The 25,000-nt window shown below is 44.4% G+C and overlaps 5 non-coding genes across 5 annotated transcripts; 2 read left to right on the forward strand and 3 right to left on the reverse strand.

Annotated features, from left to right (window-relative positions):
• Positions 1–5,284: 5,284 nt before the first annotated feature.
• On the forward strand, positions 5,285–5,357 carry TRNAV-AAC (transfer RNA valine (anticodon AAC)). Its single transcript has one exon. It is a non-coding gene; the product is annotated as a tRNA-Val (tRNA).
• Positions 5,358–12,957: 7,600 nt separating this feature from the next.
• On the reverse strand, positions 12,958–13,030 carry TRNAV-AAC (transfer RNA valine (anticodon AAC)). The gene has a single exon. It is a non-coding gene; the product is annotated as a tRNA-Val (tRNA).
• A 4,368-nt stretch (positions 13,031–17,398) lies between these two features.
• Positions 17,399–17,471, forward strand: TRNAV-AAC (transfer RNA valine (anticodon AAC)). The gene has a single exon. It is a non-coding gene; the product is annotated as a tRNA-Val (tRNA).
• A 769-nt stretch (positions 17,472–18,240) lies between these two features.
• On the reverse strand, positions 18,241–18,313 carry TRNAV-AAC (transfer RNA valine (anticodon AAC)). The gene has a single exon. It is a non-coding gene; the product is annotated as a tRNA-Val (tRNA).
• A 4,103-nt stretch (positions 18,314–22,416) lies between these two features.
• Positions 22,417–22,489, reverse strand: TRNAV-AAC (transfer RNA valine (anticodon AAC)). The gene has a single exon. It is a non-coding gene; the product is annotated as a tRNA-Val (tRNA).
• Positions 22,490–25,000: the final 2,511 nt, after the last annotated feature.

Here is a 25,000-nt window from a genome sequence, read left to right on the forward strand (position 1 = left end):
GTGTGTGTGTGTGTGTGTGTGTGTGTGTGTGTGTGTGTACTCAACTAGTTGTGCTTGCGGGAGTTAAGCACTGCTCTTACGGCCAGCCTCAACTATCTATCAACTGTTACTAACTACTAACTCAATTATTTTTGTTTTCCACACACACACCCCAGGAAGCAGCCCGTAACATCAGTATAACTCCCAGGTACCTATTTACTGCTAGGTAACAGGGCCATCAGGGTGAAAGAAACTCTGCCCATCTGTTTCCACCGGCGGTCGGGATCGAACCCGGACCCTGGGATTACGAGTCCCAAGCGCTGTCCATTCAGCCACGGCCAAACACACCCACGCACGTGTGTGAGTGTACTCACCTAGTTGTGCTTGCGGGGGTTGAGCTTTGGCTCTTTGATCCCGCCTCTCAACTGTCAATCAACTGGTGTACAGGTTCCTGAGCCTACTGGGCTCTATCATATCTGTGTATGGAGTCAGCCTCCACCACATCACTGCCTAATGCATTCCACCTGTTAACCACTCTGACACTGAAAAAGTTCTTTCTGATGTCTCTGTGGCTCAAGTGGGTACTCAGCTTCCACCTGTGTCCCCTTGTTCGTGTTCCACCAGTGCTAAATAATTCATCCTTGTGTACCCTCTCAATTCCCCTGAGAACCTTGTATGTGGTGATCATGTCTCCCCGAGCTCTTCTGTCTTCCAGCGACGTGACGTGCAGTTCCCGCAGCCATACCTCATAACTATTTCCAGCTTCGTCTTGTGCTTGACAAGGTACGGGCTCCATGCTGGGGCCGCATACTCCAGGATTGGTCTTACATGTGTGACATACAAGGTAATAGAATAATTCCTTATACAGGTTCCTGAAGGCTGTTCTGATTTAAATTTTAAATTTTGCCCCGAGGGGCGAGTTTGTTCTGATGTTAGCCAGCCTCGCATACGCCACAGATATTATTTTTTTTTATGTAGGCTTCAAGAAACAGGTTTGGCGTGATATCAACTTCTAGATCTTTCTCTCGGGCCGTTTCGTCTCGGGTTAAACTTTAGTACACATTTGTTGGACCATTCACTCAGTCTGTCCAGGTCATCTTGTAGCCTCCTACTATCATCCTCTGTTTCAATCCTCCTCATAATTTTTGCATCATCAGCAAACAATGAGAGGAACGATTCTATACCCTCTGGGAGATTATTTACATATATCAGAAACAGTATAGGTCCAAGGACTGACCCCTGTGGGACTCCACTGGTAACGTCATGCCCGTCTGAGACCTCACCCCTCACAGTGACTCGCTGTCTTCTGTTACTTAGGTACTCCCTTACCCAATGGAGTACCTTCCCTTTCACTCCCGCCTGCATCTCCAGCTTGTGCATTAGTCTCTGGTGTGGTACTGTGTCAATGGCTTTATGGCAGTCCAAAACGGCTCTAATGGGGGGGCGGCTCTATGATGGGGTGGCTCTATGATGGGGGCGGCTCTAAGATGGGGCGGCTCTATGATGGGGGCGGCTCTATGATGGGGCGGCTCTATGATGGTGGCGGCTCTATGATGGTAGCGGCTCTATGATGGGGGCGGCTCTATGATGGGGCGGCTCTATGATGGGGCGGATCTATGATGGGGCGGATCTATGATGGGGCGGCTCTATGATGGGGGCGGCTCTATGATGGGGCGGCTCTATGATGGGGCGGCTCTATGATGGGACGGCTCTATGATGGGGCGGCTCTATGATGGGGCGGCTCTATGATAGGGCGGCTCTATGATAGGGCGGCTCTATGATGGGGCGGCTCTATGATAGGGCGGCTCTATGATGGAGCGGATCTATGATGGGGCGGCTCTATGATAGGGGCGGCTCTATGATGGGGCGGCTCTGTGATGGGGCGGCTCTGTGATGGGACGGCTCTATGATGGGGCGGCTCTATGATGGGGGCGGCTCTATGATGGGGGCGGCTCTATGATGGGGGCGGCTCTATGATGGGACGGCTCTATGATGGGGCGGCTCTATGATGGGGCGGCTCTATGATGGGGGCGGCTCTATGATGGGGCGGCTCTATGATGGGGGCGGCTCTATGATAGGGCGGCTCTATGATGGGGCGGCTCTATGATGGGACGGCTCTATGATGGGGCGGCTCTATGATGGGGCGGCTCTATGATGGGACGGCTCTATGATGGGACGGCTCTATGATGGGACGGCTCTATGATGGGACGGCTCTATGATGGGGCGGCTCTATGATGGGACGGCTCTATGATGGGGAGGCTCTATGATGGGGCGGCTCTATGATGGGACGGCTCTATGATGGGGCGGCTCTATGATGGGGCGGCTCTATGATGGGACGGCTCTATGATGGGGCGGCTCTATGATGGGGCGGCTCTATGATGGGACGGCTCTATGATGGGACGGCTCTATGATGGGGCGGCTCTATGATGGGGCGGCTCTATGATGGGGCGGCTCTATGATGGGGCGGCTCTATGATGGGACGGCTCTATGATGGGACGGCTCTATGATGGGGCGGCTCTATGATGGGACGGCTCTATGATGGGGACGGCTCTATGATGGGACCGCTCTATGATGGGGACGGCTCTATGATGGGGACGGCTCTATGATGGGGACGGCTCTATGATGGGGACGGCTCTATGATGGGACGGCTCTATGATGGGACGGCTCTATGATGGGACGGCTCTATGATGGGACGGCTCTATGATGGGGACGGCTCTATGATGGGACGGCTCTATGATGGGACGGCTCTATGATGGGACGGCTCTATGATGGGGACGGCTCTATGATGGGGGCGGCTCTATGATGGGACGGCTCTATGATGGGACGGCTCTATGATGGGGACGGCTCTATGATGGGACGGCTCTATGATGGGACGGCTCTATGATGGGGACGGCTCTATGATGGGGGCGGCTCTATGATGGGACGGCTCTATGATGGGACGGCAGCCAGGGAACTAAATGCCTCCTTGTGTAAGTTAGTGAGAGATGTGTGAGTGGGTGTATGTAATAGTTATATATTTACTATTTGTGCCTGTATGGTCAAGCTTTTAGCTCTTGGGCCCCGGCTTTGTTACCGTTGGTTGTCTAATGTTCTGACTCCACACTAATTTTCTCCATTGTAGCTGCTATATATATATATATATATATATATATATATATATATATATATATATATATATATATGTCGTACCTAATAGCCAGAACGCACTTCTCAGCCTACTATTCAAGGCCCGATTTGCCTAATAAGCCAAGTTTTCATGAATTAATGTTTTTTCGTCTACCTAACCTACCTAACCTAACCTAACCTAGCTTTTTTTGGCTACCTAACCTAACCTTACCCATAAATATAGGTTAGGTTAGGTTAGGTAGGGTTGGTTAGGTTCGGTCATATATCTACGTTAATTTTAACTCCAATAAAAAAAAATTGACCTCATACATAGAGAAAAGGGTTGCTTTATCATTCCATAAGAAAAAAATTATAGTAAATATATTAATTCAGGAAAACTTGGCTTATTAGGCAAATCGGGCCTTGAATAGTAGGCTGAGAAGTGAGTTCTGGCTACTAGGTACGACATATATATATATATATATATATATATATAATGTCGTACCTAGCAGCCAGAACGCACTTCTCGGTCTACTATGCAAGGCCCGATGTGCCTAATAGGCCGAGTGATTTTCGTTATTTTAAATAAATTGTTTCCAAATGGTTTATATGAATTATTAATATTATATTAGACTAGGAACATAAGTATTGACTTAGTTATGTTAGATTAGGTTAAGATAGGTTAGGTTAGGTTAGGTTATGTTAGGTTAGGTTAGGTTATGTTAGGTTATGTTAAGATAGGTTAGGTTAGGTTAGGTTAAGTTAAGATAGGTTAGGTTAAGATAGGTTAGGTTAGGTTAAGATAGGTTAGGTTAGGTTAGGTTAAGATAGGTTAGGTTAGGTTAAGATAGGTTAGGTTAGGTTAGGTTAGGTTAAGTTAAGATAGGTTAGGTTAGGTTAGGTTAGGTTAAGTTAAGATAGGTTAGGTTAAGATAGGTTAGGTTAGGTTAGGTTAAGATAGGTTAGGTTAGGTTAAGATAGGTTAGGTTAGGTTAGGTTAGGTTAAGTTAAGATAGGTTAGGTTAGGTTAGGTTAGGTTAAGTTAAGATAGGTTAGGTTAAGATAGGTTAGGTTAGGTTAGGTTAAGATAGGTTAGGTTAGGTTAAGATAGGTTAGGTTAGGTTAGGTTAGGTTAAGATAGGTTAGGTTAGGTAGGGTTGGTTAGGTTAGGTTAGGTTAAGATAGGTTAGGTTAGGTAGGGTTGGTTAGGTTAGGTTAGGTTAAGATAGGTTAGGTTAGGTTAGGTTAAGATAGGTTAGGTTAGGTTAGGTTAAGATAGGTTAGGTTAGGTTAGGTTAAGATAGGTTAGGTTAGGTTAGGTTAAGATAGGTTAGGTTAGGTTAGGTTAAGATAGGTTAGGTTAGGTTAGGTTAAGATAGGTTAGGTTAGGTTAGGTTAAGATAGGTTAGGTTAGGTTAGGTTAAGATAGGTTAGGTTAGGTTAGGTTAAGATAGGTTAGGTTAGGTTAAGATAGGTTAGGTTAGGTAGGGTTGGTTAGGTTCGGTCATATATCTACGTAAGTTTTTATTCAAATTCAAGACAAAGAACTCAGACACAAGGAAATGGAAAGTTCTGTCATTGCATAAGAAAAAAATTAGAAAATATATATATTTGTCTCTCAGCCACCAGGACACACACACATGTGCAAGATGCTAGCCACGACAGCTCTCTAAACGGTATCTGTTTAGTGTCAGGTGAACAGCGGCATCAGGTGAAAGACACTGCCCAGTTGTTTCTCTCTTGACCGAGAATCGATCCTGGGTCCCTGGATTGTGAGTCACCGACGCTACCATTAGCTACAAGACCGTTTGTGTGATTTATATTATCGGGGACAGGAAGCCGTTGTATATGCAGTACATGCTGTAGGCTTATATGGAAATCCCCAGGAAGCCGCCTGTAGCAGCTATTTAACGCCCAGGTACCTATTTACTGCTGGGTTAACAGAAGTATCAGGGTAAAAGAAACTGCCCATTTGTTTTCGCCTCTGCTGGGATCGAACCCTGTCTCATAGGACTATGTCCCCCGAGGGCTGTCCACTCAGCCACGAGGCCCACTGCATGTGTGTGTGTGTGTGTGTGTGTGTATGTGTGTGTGTGTGTGTGTGTGTGTGTGTGTGTGTGTGTGTGTGTGTGTGTGTGTGTGCCCATCAGAAGGCTGCAGTTTAAGGACTAAATACTAAGCCAGCTTCCCCATACACCAAGTGCTCATAGTGTAGTGGTTATCACATCTGTCTAACACACAGAAGGTCCCAGGTTCGATCCCTGGTGAGCACACTCTTTTATGTCTTGTTTAGTTTCTTGATTCACGACAGTGTGTGTGTGTACTCACCTAGTTGTGCTTGCGGGGGTTAAGCTCTGGCTCTTTGGTCCCGCCTCTCAACCGTCAACAGCAGCTGTACAGATTCCTGAGCCTACTGGGCTCTATCATATCTACATTTTAAACTTTTTTTTTTAGTATTATTTTCTACCACAGACGTGGCCACACATTTACAATGCTAACCAGCATAAATACATTTTCTACTGATCTGTTAAACATGTAGTTCAGTGATTTATTGAATAATCAACCACAGAAGGTGATTGTAGTGCTTTTAAAATGCTAAGCTAACCTTCATACATAAACACATATATATATATATATATATATATATATATATATATATATATATATATATATATATATATATATATATATATATATATATGTCGTACCTAGTAGCCAGAACTCACTTCTCAGCCTACTATTCAAGGCCCGATTTGCCTAATAAGCCAAGTTTTCCTGAATTAATATATTTACTATAATTTTTTTCTTATGAAATGATAAAGCAACCCTTTTCTCTATGTATGAGGTCAATTTTTTTTTATTGGAGTTAAAATTAACGTAGATATATGACTGAACCTAACCAACCCTACCTAACCTAACCTAACCTATATTTATAGGTAAGGTTAGGTTAGGTAGCCAAAAAAAGCTAGGTTAGGTTAGGTTAGGTAGGTTAGGTAGACGAAAAAACATTAAATCATGAAAACTTGGCTTATTAGGCAAATCGGGCCTTGAATAGTAGGCTGAGAAGTGCGTTCTGGCTATTAGGTACGACATATATATATATATATATATATATATATATATATATATATATATATATATATATATATATATATATATATATATATATATATATATATATTTATATAGCCAATTAATCAACAGCCAATTAATGCACAACTATATTCTACCCACTTCAAGACTCCGCACCAATATAGAAGCATCAAGAAATATGGGCCAAGAGGCCCTTTGCAGTTACTTCCATTCTTCCCTTTAACTTACAAAATATTATACCCATTGTTTCGTGTTCTGTCTTGTGTTGAAAGTTTGTTTTCACCTCATCCAAAACTTCATCTTCAGAAGGTATCCTCATACCTTCTGAAGATGTATTTAATATACGAAAGTACTTAAGGAAATTCCTGTTTCATTTTCCTCCGTGGTCTGACATTGTCACATTCTTAATCACGTGTTTATTTTCGTGATATACACATATATATATATATATATATATATATATATATATATATATATATATATATATATATATATATATATATATATATATATATATATATACATACAGGAAACAAGAGTAGAAAAGGCTAAATAGGGCTAAATAAGGCCTAAAAAAATACTGGCAGCACGTTTTCTTTTAAACTTGTCACTTTGAATATGACCGCATTTTCCGTATTTACTATCTTCTGGTTTAGAGCTTCTATCCCTCTAACTATTTTCCTAGCATCAGGGCTTAGCTGAAAGAGGAGTTCTCCAAAACTCATTTTCTTTATTTCAAGGTGAACAAAAAAGCTAGGTCCGTGGTGTAGTGGTAAGACACTCGCCTGGCGTTCCGCGAGCGCTATGTCATGGGTTCGTATCCTGGCCGGGGAGGATTTACTGGGCGCAATTCCTTAACTGTAGCCTCTGTTTAACGCAACAGTAAAATGTGTACTTGGTTGTAACAACGATTCTTCGCGGCGGGGATCGTATTCCAGGGACCTGCCCGAAACGCTACGCGTACTAGTGGCTCTACAAGAATGTAATAACTCTTGTATATATCTCAAAAAAAAAAAAAAAAAAAAGTGAATTACTAAGGAATGTATTACACTTATTTATACAATTTGCACAACGTTTCGAACCTCCATGGTTCAGTCTCAAGTGAAATGAAATTACAGGACTCATTGATTTATACCATTTGATTTATATTCATTTCAAGTGAAATGAAATTACAGGACTCATTGATTTATACCCGTACGGGGTCAGGTGATAAAGGTAAAAACAAGGGGGATACATAGGGGATAAATGGGGGATACATAGGGGATAAATGGGGGATGAAGCACATAAGGACATAAGAATGCAGGTAACTTCAGAAGGTCTATTGGCCCATACGATTCAGCTCCTATTTATACCCACCCAATCCTACCCATATTATTATTATTATTTTTATTATTTTTATTATTATTGAGAAAATCCGAAGGAGCCGTCATAAGGATTCGAACCTATGCTGTGGGTGTTGCCAGGCACACACACACACACACACACACACACACACACACACACACACACACACACACACACACACACACAGACGCTCTAGAACATGGTGGTCAAAAGGATTGCTACCTACGGGTGCTACTGTACCACACCACTCAGGTTCGAACCCTCATCACGGCTCCTCCAGCTTTCCTCCCTGATACACTACGATAGTGTCATTACTGTCTGTCTGTTATTTATTATTATTATTATTATTATTATTATTATTATTATTATTATTATTATTATTATTTTCTACCACAGACGTGGCCAGACATTTACAATGCTAACCAGCATATATACATTTTCTTCTGTCCTCCATGGACAGGGTTAGAGAAGTGTTAAACATATAGTTCAGTGATTTATTGAACACTCAACCACAGAAGGTGATTGTAGTGCGTTTAAAATGTATGTTATTGTTAGTATTTAAAGCATAATCGAATGCCTTTGCGAGGTCCGTGTATACCATATCTGCATTCTGTTTTTCCTATAATGCTATATATTTCCCCTATAATGCTATATATTTCCCCTATAATGCTATATATTTCCCCTATAATGCTATATATTTCCCCTATAATGCTATATATTTCCCCTATAATGCTATATATTTCCCCTATAATGCTATATATTTCCCCTATAATGCTATATATTTCCCCTATAATGCTATATATTTCCCCTATAATGCTATATATTTCCCCTATAATGCTATATATTTCCCCTATAATGCTATATATTTCCTCTATAATGCTATATATTTCCCCTATAATGCTATATATTTCCCCTATAATGCTATATATTTCCTCTATAATGCTATATATTTCCCCTATAATGCTATATATTTCCTCTATAATGCTATATATTTCCCCTATAATGCTATATATTTCCCCTATAATGCTATATATTTCCTCTATAATGCTATATATTTCCTCTATAATGCTATATATTTCCCCTATAATGCTATATATTTCCTCTATAATGCTATATATTTCCCCTATAATGCTATATATTTCCTCTATAATGCTATATATTTCCCCTATAATGCTATATATTTCCTCTATAATGCTATATATTTCCTCTATAATGCTATATATTTCCTCTATAATGCTATATATTTCCTCTATAATGCTATATATTTCCTCTATAATGCTATATATTTCCTCTATAATGCTATATATTTCCTCTATAATGCTATATATTTCCCCTATAATGCTATATATTTTCCTATAATACTATACATTTTCCTATATAATAATAATGATAAAACCACTACATTAGTAAAATGTGTGTTTACACAACAGACGGAGACCCTCACTGTCATTCTCAAGAACAAAACATAAGAACAAAGGTAACTGCAGAAGGCCTATTGGCCCATACGATGCAGCTTCTATCTATAACCTCCCAATCTAGAGGTTATCTAGAGATGATTTCGGGGCTTTAGTGTCCCCGCGGTCCGGTCCTCGACCAGGCCTCCACCCCCAGGAAGCAGCCCGTGACAGCTGACTAACATCCAAGGTACCTATTTTACTGCTAGGTAACAGGGGCATAGGGTGAAAGAAACTCTGCCCATTGTTTCTCGCCGGCGCCTGGGATTGAACCCAGGACCACAGGATCACAAGTCCAGCGTGCTGTCCGCTCGGCCGACCGGCTCCCTATACTTGTCCCACTCATATACTTGTCCAACCCGCGCTTGAAACAATCGAGGGACCCCACCTCCACCACGTTACGCGAGACATGACAGAATACAAGCAACAGGTGACAGGCTGTCATTGTAGTCTGTCAGTCAGGAACTAAAACAAGAATTATAGCAGTTAATAATATGTAAAACATTTGCATTGCGCAAATGGAGACCAATGACCTGGGCTATGTAAGAGGCTCGAACCCTGGACCCCAGGCGTGTCAGGCCTAAGCTCTACCTACCGAGCTATTAAGTGATCTTAATAGAAAACGTTATTATGACCTTCACAAGCCAGGCCAACATGGATTTAGTATGGGAGGATCATGTCCCTCACAGGTACTGGACCTCTACGTCAGTCACTGTGGCAGTATAGGAAAATAGAGAGCAGGGATGAAACAAGTAGTGTATTACACACAGACATCACAATTGCGTGATGCATCAAATGAACAAATCCACAAGATTATGGCAGCGTCTGGGATGCTCCCGAACGCAGGTTCGATTCCTCGTCACGGCCCTTGTGGATTTTTTCAAGTAGTGTATTATGAGGACTAATACTAAACAGCAGCCCCTTTATGACTATCTCCATTGGTCAAACTATTATGTATTAGCGATAAGACCTACCATTAATGTATGATGACTTACTGTAAATATGTAGCTCTTGTAATAGCACTTTATCTGTAACTAGCTGACATTGTAACTATAAGGTGTGAAGGATAGATGAAATTGTTTATGTAATAATCTAAGATGAGGTCTGATAAAGACCTTTTGTGCCCTCTGTAATGCTTTTTGCGCTACCGCTCACAGGATAAGTATGGGGTGCACAATAAACTAGCCGCTTCCGGCGGCAACAATCAAATCAATCAGGTGTGGTGTACACAGACTTCACAAAGACATTCTATAAATATGACCATGGAGTGATAGCACACACACGGGAGACATCTCCCGTCACGCAGGGTGCAGTCGCACCTCCACAGATCTCCAGTATCATCTATTGATACTGGTGATGGCTCAAGAGGACCACCACTTACGGGCTATTCATGCCCGTGCCACCTTTTGGGTGGCTTAATCTTCATCAATCAATCAATCGATAGCACACACAAGAGGTCAATGGCAATAACCGGTAAAATAGGGCGAGGGATATTAAATTTTATGTCAAACCAAATGCAAAGTGTAACAGTCAACCATATCAAATCGAGTCCAAGCGCAGTTTTTTTTTATTTTATTTATTTCTATATACAAGAGTTGTTACATTCTTGTACAGCCACCAGCACGCGTAACGTTTCGGACAAGTCCTTAATTCTAACATTTTCCAGTATACGAATTTGCGCCTGTCATCTGCAAAGGATGATACGAAACTGTGACTTGTATTTTGATCTATATCTGATATAAGAATAGGGAAAAGCAGCGGTGCAAGGACTGCACCCCTGGTAAATCCTTCCCGGCCAGGATGCGAACCCAGGACAAAGCGCTCGAGAAACGCCATGCGAGTGTCTTACCACTACGCCACGGGAACCATATTAAAAGCTCTGTACCTCAGGGGTGCAGTCCTTGCACCGCTGCTTTTCCCTATTCTTATATCAGATATAGATCAAAATACAAGTCACAGTTTCGTATCATCCTTTGCAGATGACACAAAAATCAGCATGAAAATTACCTCGGCTGAAGACATTGAAAAACTTCAAGCAGATATTAATAAAGTTTTCGACTGGGCAACAGAAAATAACATGATGTTTAACAGTGATAAATTCCAGGTACTCAGGTACGGTAAAAATGAGGACCTTAAACATAATACAGAGTACAAAACGCAATCAAATCTTCCCATAGTAGGAAAACAGCATGTAAAGGATTTGGGAATAATAATGTCTGACGACCTAACGTTTAGGGAGCATAACCAAGCAAATATTGCGTCAGCCAGAAAAATGATAGGATGGATTACAAGAACTTTCAAGTCCAGGGATCCCATCACAATGGTTGTACTCTTCAAGTCACTTGTGTTGTCCCGTCTTGAGTACTGCTCAGTACTCACTTCCCCCTTCAGAGCAGGAGAGATTGCTGAAATAGAGGGAATACAGAGAACGTATACGGCACGCATAGACGAGATAAAACACCTAAATTATTGGGATCGTCTCAAAGCCCTCCAAATGTACTCACTAGAAAGGAGACGAGAGAGATATCAAATAATATACACGTGGAAGATACTGGAGGGCCAGTACCAAATCTACACAGTAAAATAACAACGTACTGGAGTGAACGATATGGAAGAAAATGCAGAATAGAACCAGTGAAGAGCAGAAGTGCCATAGGCACAATCAGAGAACACTGTATAAACATCAGAGGTCCGCGGTTGTTCAACGTCCTCCCAGCGAGCATAAGAAATATTGCCGGAACAACCGTGGACATCTTCAAGATGAAACTAGATTGTTTCCTCCAAGGAGTGCCGGACCAACCGGGCTGTGGTGGGTATGTGGGCCTGCGGGCCGCTCCAAGCAACAGCCTGGTGGACCAAACTCTCAGAAGTCAAGCCTGGCCTCGGGCCGGGCTTAGGGAGTAGAAGATCTCCCAGAACCCCATCAACCAGGTACTTGGCAGTTTAGGCTTTAGCAGTATTTAAAAAAAAAAAGTTTTGAGGTCACGGCTGGAAACTTTTCCTTCAGTTTTACTGCAGTTTGAGTGAAATATTTTTTTAAGGTGAATAATGATGTAGTTTTTGTACATATAATTCCGAACACTTGAAAAAGTGCACAACCGCGGGTGAAGAATGTAGAAACATTGTAGAACTTTCTATTCAATATTCATCCTGAGAACAGCAGATGCTTTTTTTTTTTTTTTTTTTTTTTTTTTTGAGATATATAGAAGAGTTGTTACATTCTTGTACAGCCACTAGTACGCGTAGCGTTTCGGGCAAGTCCTTAATCCTATGGTCCCTGGAATACGATCCCCGCCGCGAAGAATAGTTTTTTCATCCAAGTACACATTTTACTGTTGCGTTAAACAGAGGCTACAGTTAAGGAATTGCGCCCAGTAAATCCTCCCCGGCCAGGATACGAACCCATGACATAGCGCTCGCGGAACGCCAGGCGAGTGTCTTACCACTACACCACGGAGACTGCTAAACCACGGAGACTTCTCACCCACGGTGGTGTAGGCCTAAGGAACAGGCCTACATAAATAGGCCTACATTTACGAAGTACAGCTGGAAAAAATCAAGGAAAATTGGGGGACCTTCGACAAGCCGCCGGCTTCCTGTCCTCTTCGAGGTAACTAGTGTTAATGGCTCTCAGGTAAACAGGGGGACTTACGGCTGAGTGGACAGCACTCGGCATTCATAGTCATAGGATCCGGGGATCGATCGCTGGCGGAGGCAGAAACAAATGGGTAGAGTTTCTTTCACTCTGATGCCTCTGTTCACCTATCAGTAAATAGGTACCTGCGAGTTAGACAGCTGCTACGGGCTGCTGCTTCCTGGTGTGTATGTGTGTGTGTGTGTTAGAGAGAAATATATGTAGCAGTTATAATAAAGGAAAAATAGATTGGTTAGAAAGGCGGGGTCCAAGAGCTAATAGCTCGATTGTGCAGACACAAATAGTACATAGACACAGTCGTAAATCAAGAAACTAGACATAAAAGAGTGTGCTCACCAGGGATCGAACCTGGGACCTTCTGTGTGTTAGACAGATGTGATAACCACTACACCATGAGCACTTGGTATATGGAGAAGCTGGCTTAGTATTTAGTCCTTAAACTGCAGCCTTCTGATGGGCACACACACACACACACAGTTTTCCGGCGCCGGCAGAAGCAAGTGGGCAGAGTTTCTTTCACCCTGATGCACCTGTTCACCTAGCAGTAAATAGGTACCTGGGAGCTAGACAGCTGTTACAGGCTGCTTCCTGGGTGAGTGTGTGTGCGAAATAAATAAATAAATAAAAATTAGTTAGAAGTTAGTAATAGTTGATTGACAGTTGAGAAGCGGTCCGAAAGAGCAGAGCTCAACTCCCGCAGACACAACTAGGTTAATACAACTAGTTGAATACACATACACACACACACACACACACAGGTTTTATCAATCGACAGGGTAGATAAAGACGGGCTATTTAACACAAGGGGCACACGCACTAGGGGACACAGGTGGAAACTGAGTACCCAAATGAGCCACAGAGATATTAGAAAGAACATTTTTAGTGTCAGAGTGGTTGACAAATGGAATGCATTACAAAGTAATGTGGTGGAGGCTGACTCCATACACAGTTTCAAGTGTAGATATGATAGAGCCCAGTAGGCTCAGGAACCTGTACATCAGTTAATTAACGGTTGAGAGGCGGGACCAAAGAGCCAGAGCTCAACCCCCGCAAGCACAACTAGGTGAGTACACACACACACACACTTTCTGGAAAGGAAAAGAGCAGTGGTAGCTGTAGGTATTAAAGAGCAGGAAGGCTCTAATAGGAAAGAGTGGAATGATAAGGACAAAGCGGCAGTGAATGAAATACTGAAGGCACTAGACATGGAAGGGCCTGAGCATAGCATTGAGAAGGTTTTCAGGCTAGGCTGGTACAAAAAAGACCGAGACCGTGTGTTAAAGATAGTGTTTGCAAACGAGAACACAAAGGACACGATTCTAACAAAGAAAAGCCACCTGCAACATATGGGGGAATTCAAAAAAGTATTCCTCCAGAGGGACATGATGAGGAAGGAGAGGGCCATGGCGGCAGAAGCAAGGAAGAAGCGCAGGGCGAGAGGGGAAAACCAGGAAACCACAGCTCCCAACACATCACCCTCAGAGGCGAGAGGGGAACCCACAACCAGCTACCCAGTAACACCAGCGGGGAGGGCAACCCCACCACCCTCCTCTGCATAGAAAACCCCCCTTTCCTTCCTGTCCTCCCGCCCCGTTCACCCCATACCCTCTCTGTCCTTCCCCCTTCACTTAACCCCCCACCCCTCATCCCAGTATCCTCTGCAACCCTGGTATCCACCTCACAAATCCTCACACCCATGGCACAGCTTCCTCCACCAGCAGAACATTCACCAAGGAGGAGATTTGAGAAGGGACAGAAGAAAGTGAGCCTCAAGGCAATGTACACTAACATTGACGGTATTACAAATAAAGCAAATGAACTTGGAGAATGGGTACTAGAGGAAAACCCAGACATAATAGCTCTCACAGAAACAAAGCTGACGAAAACGATAACAAATGCAGTGTTCCCACAGGACTATTATGTTATGAGGAAAGAGAGGGAAGGAAGTGGTGGTGGTGGTGTAGCTCTGCTGGTAAGAAAAGGCTGGGATTTCGAGGAGTTGGTTGTTCAGGGATGTGAAGGTTTCAGTGACTACATAATAGGAACAATAACAACTGGAGGGCAAAAAATTATAGTCGTAGTCATATATAATCCACCACCAAATGACAGAAGACCCAGACAGGAATATGCTAGAAACAATATGGCCACCATTAACATAATGGAGAGAGCAGCTTCTGTTGCTAGCAGGAATGGATCTGGACTACTAATCATGGAAGACTTCAACCATGGGAAGATAGATTGGGAGAACAGAGACCCGCATGGAGGACCAGAAACATGGAGAGCTAAGCTGCTGGACGTGGCAACAAGAAACTTTCTAAGCCAGCACATCAAGGATCCAACAAGAATGAGAGGAGAGGATGAACCAGCAATGCTTGATCTGATATTTACCCTAAATGAGTGGGATATAAGGGAAGTCAAGATGGAAGCGCCCTTGGGAATGAGTGATCACAGTGTATTGAACTTTGAGTACCTGGTAGAGCTAGGAATTATCCCCCCCAAAAAAGAACTAGGAAACAAAAGGCTGGCATACCGAAAGGGAAATTATGAGGAGATGAGAAGCTTCCTAAGGGAAATACCTTGGGACACAGACCTCAGAGCTAAGTCTGTACAAGATATGATGGACTATGTCACCCAAAAGTGTCAGGAGGCAGTAAGCAGATACATCCCGGCCCAAAAGGAAAAATCCGAGAAGCAAAAGAAGAATCCATGGTATAATAGGGCATGTATGGAAGCAAAGGTACTGAACAAAATGGCATGGAGGAACTTCCGGAATAACAGAACACCTGAAAGCAGAGAGAGATACCAGAGAACCAGGAATGAGTATGTCAGGGTGAGAAGAGAAGCAGAGAAAAGTTATGAAAATGATATAGCAAACAAAGCCAAGACCGAACCAAAGCTACTCCACAGTCATATCAGAAGGAAAACAACAGTGAAAGAACAGATAGTGAAACTTAGAACAGGCGAGGACAGGTATACAGAGAATGACAAAGAGGTGTGTGATGAACTCAACAAGAGGTTCCAAGAGGTCTTCACAACAGAACAAGGTGAGGTCACTGTGCTAGGAGAAAGGGAAGTAAACCAGGCAGCCTTGGAAGAGTTTGAAATTACGAGAGAGGAGGTCAAGAGACACCTGCTGGACCTGGATGTTAGAAAGGCTGTTGGTCCAGACGGGATCTCGCCATGGGTATTGAAAGAGTGTGCAGAGGCACTTTGCTTGCCACTCTCCATAGTGTATAGTAGGTCACTGGAGACGGGAGACCTACCAGAAATATGGAAGACGGCGAATATGGTCCCAATATACAAAAAGGGGGACAGGCAAGAGGCACTGAACTACAGGCCAGTGTCCTTAACTTGTATACCATGCAAGGTGATGGAGAAGATCGTGAGAAAAAACCTGGTAGCACATCTGGAGAGAAGGGACTTCGTGACAAATCGACAACATGGGTTCAGGGAGGGTAAATCTTTCCTGACTGGCTTAATAGAATTCTATGACCTGGTAATACAGATTAAGCAAGAAAGAGAGGGCTGGGCGGACTGCATTTTCTTGGATTGTTGGAAAGCCTTTGACACAGTACCGCATAAGAGGCTGGTACATAAGCTGGAGAGACAGGCAGGTGTAGCTGGTAAGGTGCTCCAGTGGATAAGGGAGTACCTAAGCAATAGGAAGCAGAGAGTTACGGTGAGGGGTGAGACCTCCGATTGGCGTGAAGTCACCAGTGGAGTCCCACAGGGCTCTGTACTCGGTCCTATCTTGTTTCTGATATATGTAAATGATCTCCCGGAGGGTATAGATTCATATCTCTAAATGTTTGCGGACGATGCCAAAATTATGAGAAGGATTAAGACAGAAGAGGACTGTTTGAGGCTTCAAGAAGACCTAGACAAACTGCAGGAATGGTCGAACAAGTGGTTGTTAGAGTTTAACCCAACCAAATGTTATATAATGAAGATAGGTGCAGGGAGCAGGAGGCCAAATACAAGGTATTATCTGGGAGAGGAAATTCTTCAGGAGTCAGAGAAAGAAAAAGACTTGGGAGTTGATATCACGCCAGACCTGTCTCCTGTAGCGCATATCAAGAGGATAACATCAGCGGCATATGCCAGGCTGGCCAACATACGTACGGCATTCAGAAATTTGTGTAAAGAATCATTCAGAACTTTATATACCACATATGTCAGGCCAATCCTGGAGTATGCAGCCCCAGCATGGAGTCCGTATCTAGTCAAGGATAAGACTAAACTGGAAAAGGTTCAAAGATTTGCCACCAGACTAGTACCCGAGCTGAGAGGTATGAGCTACGAGGAGAGACTACGGGAATTAAACCTCACTTCGCTGGAAGACAGAAGAGTTAGGGGGGACATGATCACCACATTCAAGATTCTGAAGGGAATTGATAGGGTAGATAAAGACAGGCTATTTAACACAAGGGGCACACGCACAAGGGGACACAGGTGGAGACTGAGCGCCCAAATGAGCCACAGATATATTAGAAAGAACTTTTTTAGTGTCAGAGTGGTTGACAAATGGAATGCATTAGGAAGTGATGTGGTGGAGGCTGACTCCATACACAGTTTCAAGTGTAGATATGATAGAGCCCAATAGGCTCAGGAATCTGTACACCTGTTGATTGACGGTTGAGAGGCGGGACCAAAGAGCCAGAGCTCAACCCCCGCAAGCACAACTAGGTGAGTACACACACACACACACACACACACACACACACACACACACACACTGAAATACTTGGCTAGGACCTCCCTTCACAAAGTGCTCATGGTGTAGTGGTTATCACATCTGTCTAACACACAGAAGGTCCCAGGTTCGATCCCTGGTGAGCACACTCCTTTATAGGTGGCCGGTGACTGAGTGGACAGCACGCTGGTCACGAAATCCTGTGGTCTGGGGTTCGATTTCCGGTGCCGGCGAGAAACAATGGACAGAGTTTTTTTCACCTTGATGCCCCTGTTCACCTAACAGTAAATAGGTACTTGGGAGTTAGACAGCTGTTGCGGGCTGCTTCCTGGTGGTGTATGTGTGAAAAAAAATACTTAGTATTTAGTAGCAGTTGATTGACAGTTGAGAGGCGTGCCGCAACTAGTGAATACACACACACACACACACACACACACACACACACACACACACACACACACACACACACACACACACACACACAAGGGGCACACGCACTAGGGGACACAGGTGGAAACTGAGTACCCAAATGAGCCACAGGGACGTTAGAAAGAACTTTTTCAGTGTTAGAGTAGTTAACAATTGGAATGCATTAGGCAGTGATGTGGTGGAGGCTGACTCCATACACAGTTTACAATGTAGATATGTTGTGTGTGTGTGTGTGTGTGTATGTGTGTGTGTGTGTGTGTGTGTGTGTGTGTGTTCGTTTGGCCCAGTAATCTGTACACCTGTTGATTGAAGGTTGAGAGGCTGGACCAAAGAGCCAGAACTTAATCCCTGCAAGCACAACTAGGTGAGTACAAATCGGTGAGTACACACACACACACACACACACACACACACACACACACACACACACACACACACACACACACACACACACACAGTCGTGAATCAAGAAACTAGACATAAAGGAGTGTGCTCACCAGGGATCGAACCTGGGACCTTCTGTGTGTTAGACAGATGTGATAACCACTACACCATGAGCACTTGGTATAGGAGAGGTCCTAGCAAAGTATTTAAATTAATTTCTGTGTACTTATCTTCCGCATATATTTGTGCTGGTAGAATCGTAGGCTCTACTTATTTCTTATATATACAAGAGTTACATTCTTGTTCAGCCACCAGCATAGCGTTTCGGGCAGGTCTTTAATCCTAATTTTTCTCCGGAATACGACCCGCCAAATTGTTTAACAACCAGGTACCCATTCAATGCTGGGTGAACAGAGGCTACAGTTAAGGCTTGGCGCCCAGTCAATCCTCCCCCGGCCAGGATACGAACCCAGGACAAAGTGCTCGCGAAGCGCCGGGCGAGTGTTTTAACACTGTGCCACGGGGATATTATTTTTTTTTCATTTTTCCCCGGGGAGGGGCGAGTTTATTGGGTTTATTGTTCCCACTCATCCTGTGAGTGGACACACCGCCATAGCAGCATGTACCACACTCCCCAATAGGAAGAAAACCCGCTGGGTTGTTCATCCTGTCACTTGTACCCAGACACAGCTGGGTACAAGTGCTTAACTGTCTTAAGTGAACAGCTCCTCAAACAAGAAGATTAACATCTGTTAACCCTTAATATCTTACGTAATCTTGCGGGTGCAAAATGGGGAAATCTTTTAAGAACAGTATCAATATTTGACAAATAGTGTTTTCCTAACTCAAACAATGTGGGGTTTATTATTCTACACATATTCCTAATGTCTCTCAGGTGTTCACATTCACGTAGATAGTGGTCAAGGCGGTGTCCATCACTCTCACCACAGATTCTGCAACTTCGCTGATCAACTGTTGTTTCCATTCCGAATCTCTATTTGTATCCAAGACGGGTTCTCGCTATTACTGATTCTCTCCCTCGTCCTCCTCCTCTTCGGCCATAATGATTGGGATTGCCAGCTGCAACCATGTTGTACCATCGTACAGATTCACTGGTTTGTGCTTCTATCCTCCTTTCCTCAGTTACCTTGTCACGGTGATGTTGCCTGATAATACCTCTAATTTGTAGTTGAGTCTTGGGTATGAAGTATTCAATATGGTCTCCTTCAGCGCCTTCAGCAGCCAGCACATCTGCTCGTTCATTCCCACATATTCCAACATGGGAGGGGATCCACAGAACCTTGATGACTCTTCCCTGGTTGGTTAGTACTCTCACTGCTCTCTTGATCTCAGCGACTATCGCAAGATTGTCGGCCCGATGTTTACTAAGGCTTTGTAGTGCTGCTCTAGAGTCAGTGCAGATCACTGCACCATTAGTGTTCCGTTCAAGAAACCTTAACGCCAAAACAATGGCAGTTAACTCTGCTTGTGTTGAAGAGGCATAGTTCTCAATACGCGCTTTTTGTTCACTTGTGTTTTGAAAGGCATTACTCCTAATCACCGAGTATGCTGCACCAGCCCTGCCGTTGATAGGATTAGATGACCCGTCAGTGTAGATTGGATCAAATTCATCTCCGGCTTCTTTATAAATTTCCTCGAGATACTTGTGCCTCATTTCTTGTAGTATCATGTCGGAGTTTTTCACTGTCATCTCACTGATGAAAATGAGTTTATTTTCATGTTGCTTCTTGCTATCAGTATTATTATGCTTCAGTTTTATTAAGTTCTAGACTAACTTTGTTTTTTCTTGACTACCTATAATAATAATACTAATAATAATTCATTGTGTCGGGGGACAGGCAGCCAGCGTGTATTCATACACATTAGGCTTATATCGAGTTCCTTCCCCCCCCCAAAGTCGACCCCGCCCACGAGGCAACCCGACAGCAAGCTGATTAACTCCTGAGTACCTACTCACTGCTGGGTGAACAGGTGCATTAGGTGATAGGAAGTGCGCCCAACCATTTCTGTCCCGGCCGGGATTCGACCCCGGAATTCTCGATTGTGAGTTGAGAACGGGACCTTCAATTACATTAATTACAATTCTCGCATACTCAGCCTCATACTCAGCCTCATACTCAGCCGCATACTCAGCCTCATACTCAGCCTCATACTCAGCCTCATACTCAGCCGCATACTCAGCCTCATACTCAGCCTCATACTCAGCCGCATACTCAGCCTCATACTCAGCCTCATACTCAGCCGCATACTCAGCCGCATACTCAGCCGCATACTCAGCCGTATACTCAGCCGTATACTCAGCCTCATACTCAGTCGCATACTCAGCCGCATACTCAGCCTCATACTCTGCCTCATACTCAGCCGCATACTCATCCTCATACTCAGCCTCATACTCAGCCTCATACTCAGCCTCATACTCAGCCTCATACTCAGCCTCATACTCAGCCGCATACTCAGCCTCATACTCAGCCGCATACTCAGCCTCATACTCAGCCGCATACTCAGCCGCATACTCAGCCTCATACTCAGCCTCATACTCAGCCTCATACTCAGCCTTATACTCAGCCTTATACTCAGCCGCATTCTCAGCCGCATTCTCAGCCTTATACTCAACCTCATACTCAGCCGCATACTCAGCCGCATACTCAGCCTAATACTCAACCTCATACTCAGCCTCATACTCAGCCGCATACTCAGCCGCATTCTCAGCCGCATACTCAGCCGCATACTCAGCCGCATACTCAGCCGCATACTCAGCCGCATACTCAGCCGCAAACTCAGCCGCATACTCAGCCTCATACTCAGCCGCATACTCAGCCGCATACTCAGCCGCATACTCAGCCTCATACTCAGCCGCATACTCAGCCGCATACTCTACGCTGGCAAAAGTCAGAACATCCTTCAGGAACTTGAATAAGGTGGCTTGTAGATCACTGTATACTGCCTATGTGAGGCCAGTCTTAGAGTACCCTGCACCATCCTGGAGCCCCGTCTTAAAGAACACATCAGGAAGCTCGAAAAGGTGCAGAAGTTGTCACCGAGACTCGTCCCAGAGCTGCGAGGGATGAGGTGCGAAGAGCGACTGAAGGAACTAAACCTGACGACGTTAGAAAGGAGGAGGGAGAGAGGAGGGGGAGACATGATACTAACGTATAAAATACGTACAGGGATTGACAGGGTGGGAACAGGAAATGCTATTTCTAACAACAGGCTAGAAAAGCGGGGTCCAAGATCTAAAGCTCGATCCTGCAGGAACAATTAGGTGAGTATAGACGCCGAACGAGTGGACAGCGTTCAGAGGTCGTAGTCCCATTTGCCCCAACAAATGGGCAAAGTTTCTTTCACCCTGATGCGCCTGTTCACCTAGCAGTAAATAGGTACCTGGGAGTTAGACAGCTGCTACTGGTTGCTTCCTGGTGTGTGTCAGTTGAGAGGCGGGCCGAAAGAGCAGAGCTCAACCCCCGCAAACACAACTAGGTGCATACTATCTTGAGGTTATCTTGAGATGATTTCGGGGCTTTTAGTGTCCCCGCGGCCCGGTTCTCGACCAGGCCTCCACCCCGAGGAAGCAACCCGTGACAGCTGACTAACACCCAGGTACCTATTGTTCTGCTAGGTAACAGGGGCATAGGGTGAAAGAAACTCTGCCCATTGTTTCTCGCCGGCGCCTGGGATCGAACCCAGGACCACAGGATCACAAGTCCAGCGTGCTGTCCGCTCGGCCGACCGGCTTCCTACTAACAGTAATCAACCAAATTGACAAAAAAGGAATTCCTGAAACCAGCAACTACAAGAACATGAGGACACAGGATCAAGCTAAGGAAACAAAGGTGCCGACAAAATATTATGACGTTATCTTTTACAGAGTTTATCATTATTATTATTATTATTATTTTCTACCAAACAGAGTGGTAGACGGTTGGAGCAAGTTAGGGGAGAAGGTGGTGGAGGCCAAGACCGTCAGTAGTTTCAAAGCGTTATATGACAAAGAGTGCTGGGAAGACAGGACACCACGAGCGTAGCTCTCATCCTGTAACTACACTAAGGTAATTACAGTTAGGTAACTACAATTAGGTAATTACACACACCAGTACACCAGTAGATTCCAGGAATTAGATTCCTGATTCCACCAGTACCACCAGGAATCTGTACACCAGTAGATTGACTGTTGAGAGGCGGGACCAATGAGTAGAAGATCAACCCCCGCAAGCACAACTAGGTGAGTACAGTGGTGAATCAAGAAACTAGACATAAAGGAGTGTGCTCACCAGGGATCGAACCTGGGACCTTCTGTGTGTTAGACAGATGTGATAACCACTACACTATGAGCACTTAGTGAAGGGAGGTCCCAGCCAAGTATTTCAGTGTGTGTGTGTGTGTGTGTGTGTGTGTGTGTGTGTGTGTGTGTGTGTGTGTGTGTGTATTTGTGTGTGTGTGTATGTGTGTGTGTGTGTGTGTGTGTGTGTATTTGTGTGTGTGTGTATGTGTGTGTGTGTGTGTGTGTGTGTGTGTGTGTGTGTGTGTGTGTGTGTGTGTGTGTGTGTGTGTGTGTGTGTACTTATCTTTTGTATATATTTGTGCCTGTAAAGTCGACCGCTAGCTCTTGGTGTCCGCCTTCCTAGCCGCCGGTTGTGTAATGGACTGACTCTATCTCTGACTAATTTATCTACCACATCTACTACACAACACACACACACAAACACATCTCCTGGATGCACCCCACAACATTTATTTAACTCCCAGGTATCTATTTACCGCTAGGTGAACAGAGGCATCCGGCGAAATAAACTCTTCCCAAGTGTGTGTGTGTGTGGGTACTTACCTATCAGTGCCTACGGAGTAGTGAGGCCCAGCACGCCCCATCTACTGGCCTTCTGGTACCTGTTGAGCTATATTATAACTATCCTGATGCTGGGTGGAGGTGGCTTCCACACCTTCTTCTTCCAGCTAGGGAGCCGGTCGGTACCTGGGTGTTAGTCAGCTGTCACGGGCTGCTTCCTGGGGGTGGAGGCCTGGTCGAGGACCGGGCCGCGGGGACACTAAAAAGCCCCGAAATCATCTCAAGATAACGTCAAGATAACTTGCAGTGTTATCCCTCGTGTTGACCACCCGTACAGGGTACCAGTAGTACCTTCCACTCATTTGTGTCTCAAACTTCCTCTAATGTCTTTTGTTGTCCTACTTTTACCCAATTTAAAGAGGCTCTCCTAGTTCATCTTGTCTACTTCCCTCAGTGTCTTGTATGTCGTGATCATATCCCCCCTGTTCCTTCTATCTTGTTGTGTTGTATGATCTAGTTCCATTAACTAATTTCCTCACAGCTCATAAGTAAGTTCCTCATAGCTTAACCCTCTTAGGTCTGGCACCAGTTGTCTTGCTAACCTCTGGATATTGGGAGTATGCTTCACAGGGGTGGGGATTCCATGCCGGTGCTGCATATTCCAGTACTGACCTAACTAACATTCTGTAGATTGCCTTAAAAGAGCCCTCATTTGGGTTTCTAAAGATGGTCTAGTGTTTGCCAGCGTCGCATATGCCGCCGATGGTACCCTGTTTATGTGTGCCTCTGGTGTTATATTCACTCCTCATGGGACCCCACTTGTCACATTCCTCCAGTATGACTGTGAGTCTCTGTGTTATGTCTTACAGGTACTCCCTGGCCCACCTGAGTGTGTTCCTAGTTATCTTAACCAGCGTCGCAATCTTGTAGCACAGTGTTAAGTGCGGTTTTTGACACTAGCAAAATACAGTCTGTCCTCTGTCATCCTTTTTACTGTCTTATTTAAACTCTGTCATAGAACTCTGTCATGTTTGTCAGGCGCGATTTTCCCGTTCTAAATCCAAGCTCTAAATCTAAATGTCATATGACACAAAGTTGGTGGTGACCAGGCGCCCCCAGCGGCCTGGGGACCACCTGCTGTATGCACCACTTTCCTCCTACTGTCTTGTAGAAAGTTAGATCACTTAAATAAATAAATAAATAAATAAGTTTATTCAGGTAAGGTACATACATACATACAAGTGATGTTACATTAATGGATTGATATATAGATAGAGCTAGTACATACAATGCCTAAAGCCACTATTACGCAATGCGTTTCGGGCAGCTTCTCTACAACACTTCCCGCAGCACACTTCTCTGTGGCTCTAGGGCCAGATTCACGAAAGCACTTACGCAAGCACTTACGAACGTATACATCTTTCCTCAATATTTGGCGGCTTTGGTTATATTTATTAAACAGTTTACAAGCATGAAAACTTGCCATTCAACTGTTGTTATTGTTATAAACAGCCTCCTGGTGCTTCGGAGCTCATTAACTGTTTAATAATTGGAAACAAAGCCGCCAAAGATTGAGAAAAGATGTACAGGTTCGTATAAGTGCTTGCGTAAGTGCTTTCGTGAATCTGGCCCCTGGTTGGTAATTTAGCGCCTACTGTCTGGCCTCAGCTCCGGGGTTTCTTGATGGTGTGACGGCATTTTGCCTTTTTCGAGAATTCTGGAGGATTTCGTGTTTCAGGTGTTTAATGGAATATTCGAGATAGTAGGTGGCAGAGTAGGTAGCGCGCAGGACTCGTAATTCTGTGGCGCGGGTTCGATTCCCGCACGAGGCAGAAAGAAATGGGCAAAAGTTTCTTTCACCCTGAACGCCCCTGTTACCTAGCAGTAAATAGGTTCCTGGGTGTTAGTCAGCTGTCACGGGCTGCTTCCTGGGGGTGGAGGCCTGGTCGAGGACCGGGCCGCGGGGACACTAAAGCCCCGAAATCAACTCAAGATAACCTCAAGATAACGTCAAGAGTCCTCCTGCAACACTGTTCAACAGTCATTGTGATCAAGTCTCAATG

The sequence above is a fragment of the Procambarus clarkii genome, chromosome 50, assembly GCF_040958095.1.
Source record: "Procambarus clarkii isolate CNS0578487 chromosome 50, FALCON_Pclarkii_2.0, whole genome shotgun sequence".
NCBI classification, from domain to species: Eukaryota; Metazoa; Arthropoda; class Malacostraca; order Decapoda; family Cambaridae; genus Procambarus; species Procambarus clarkii.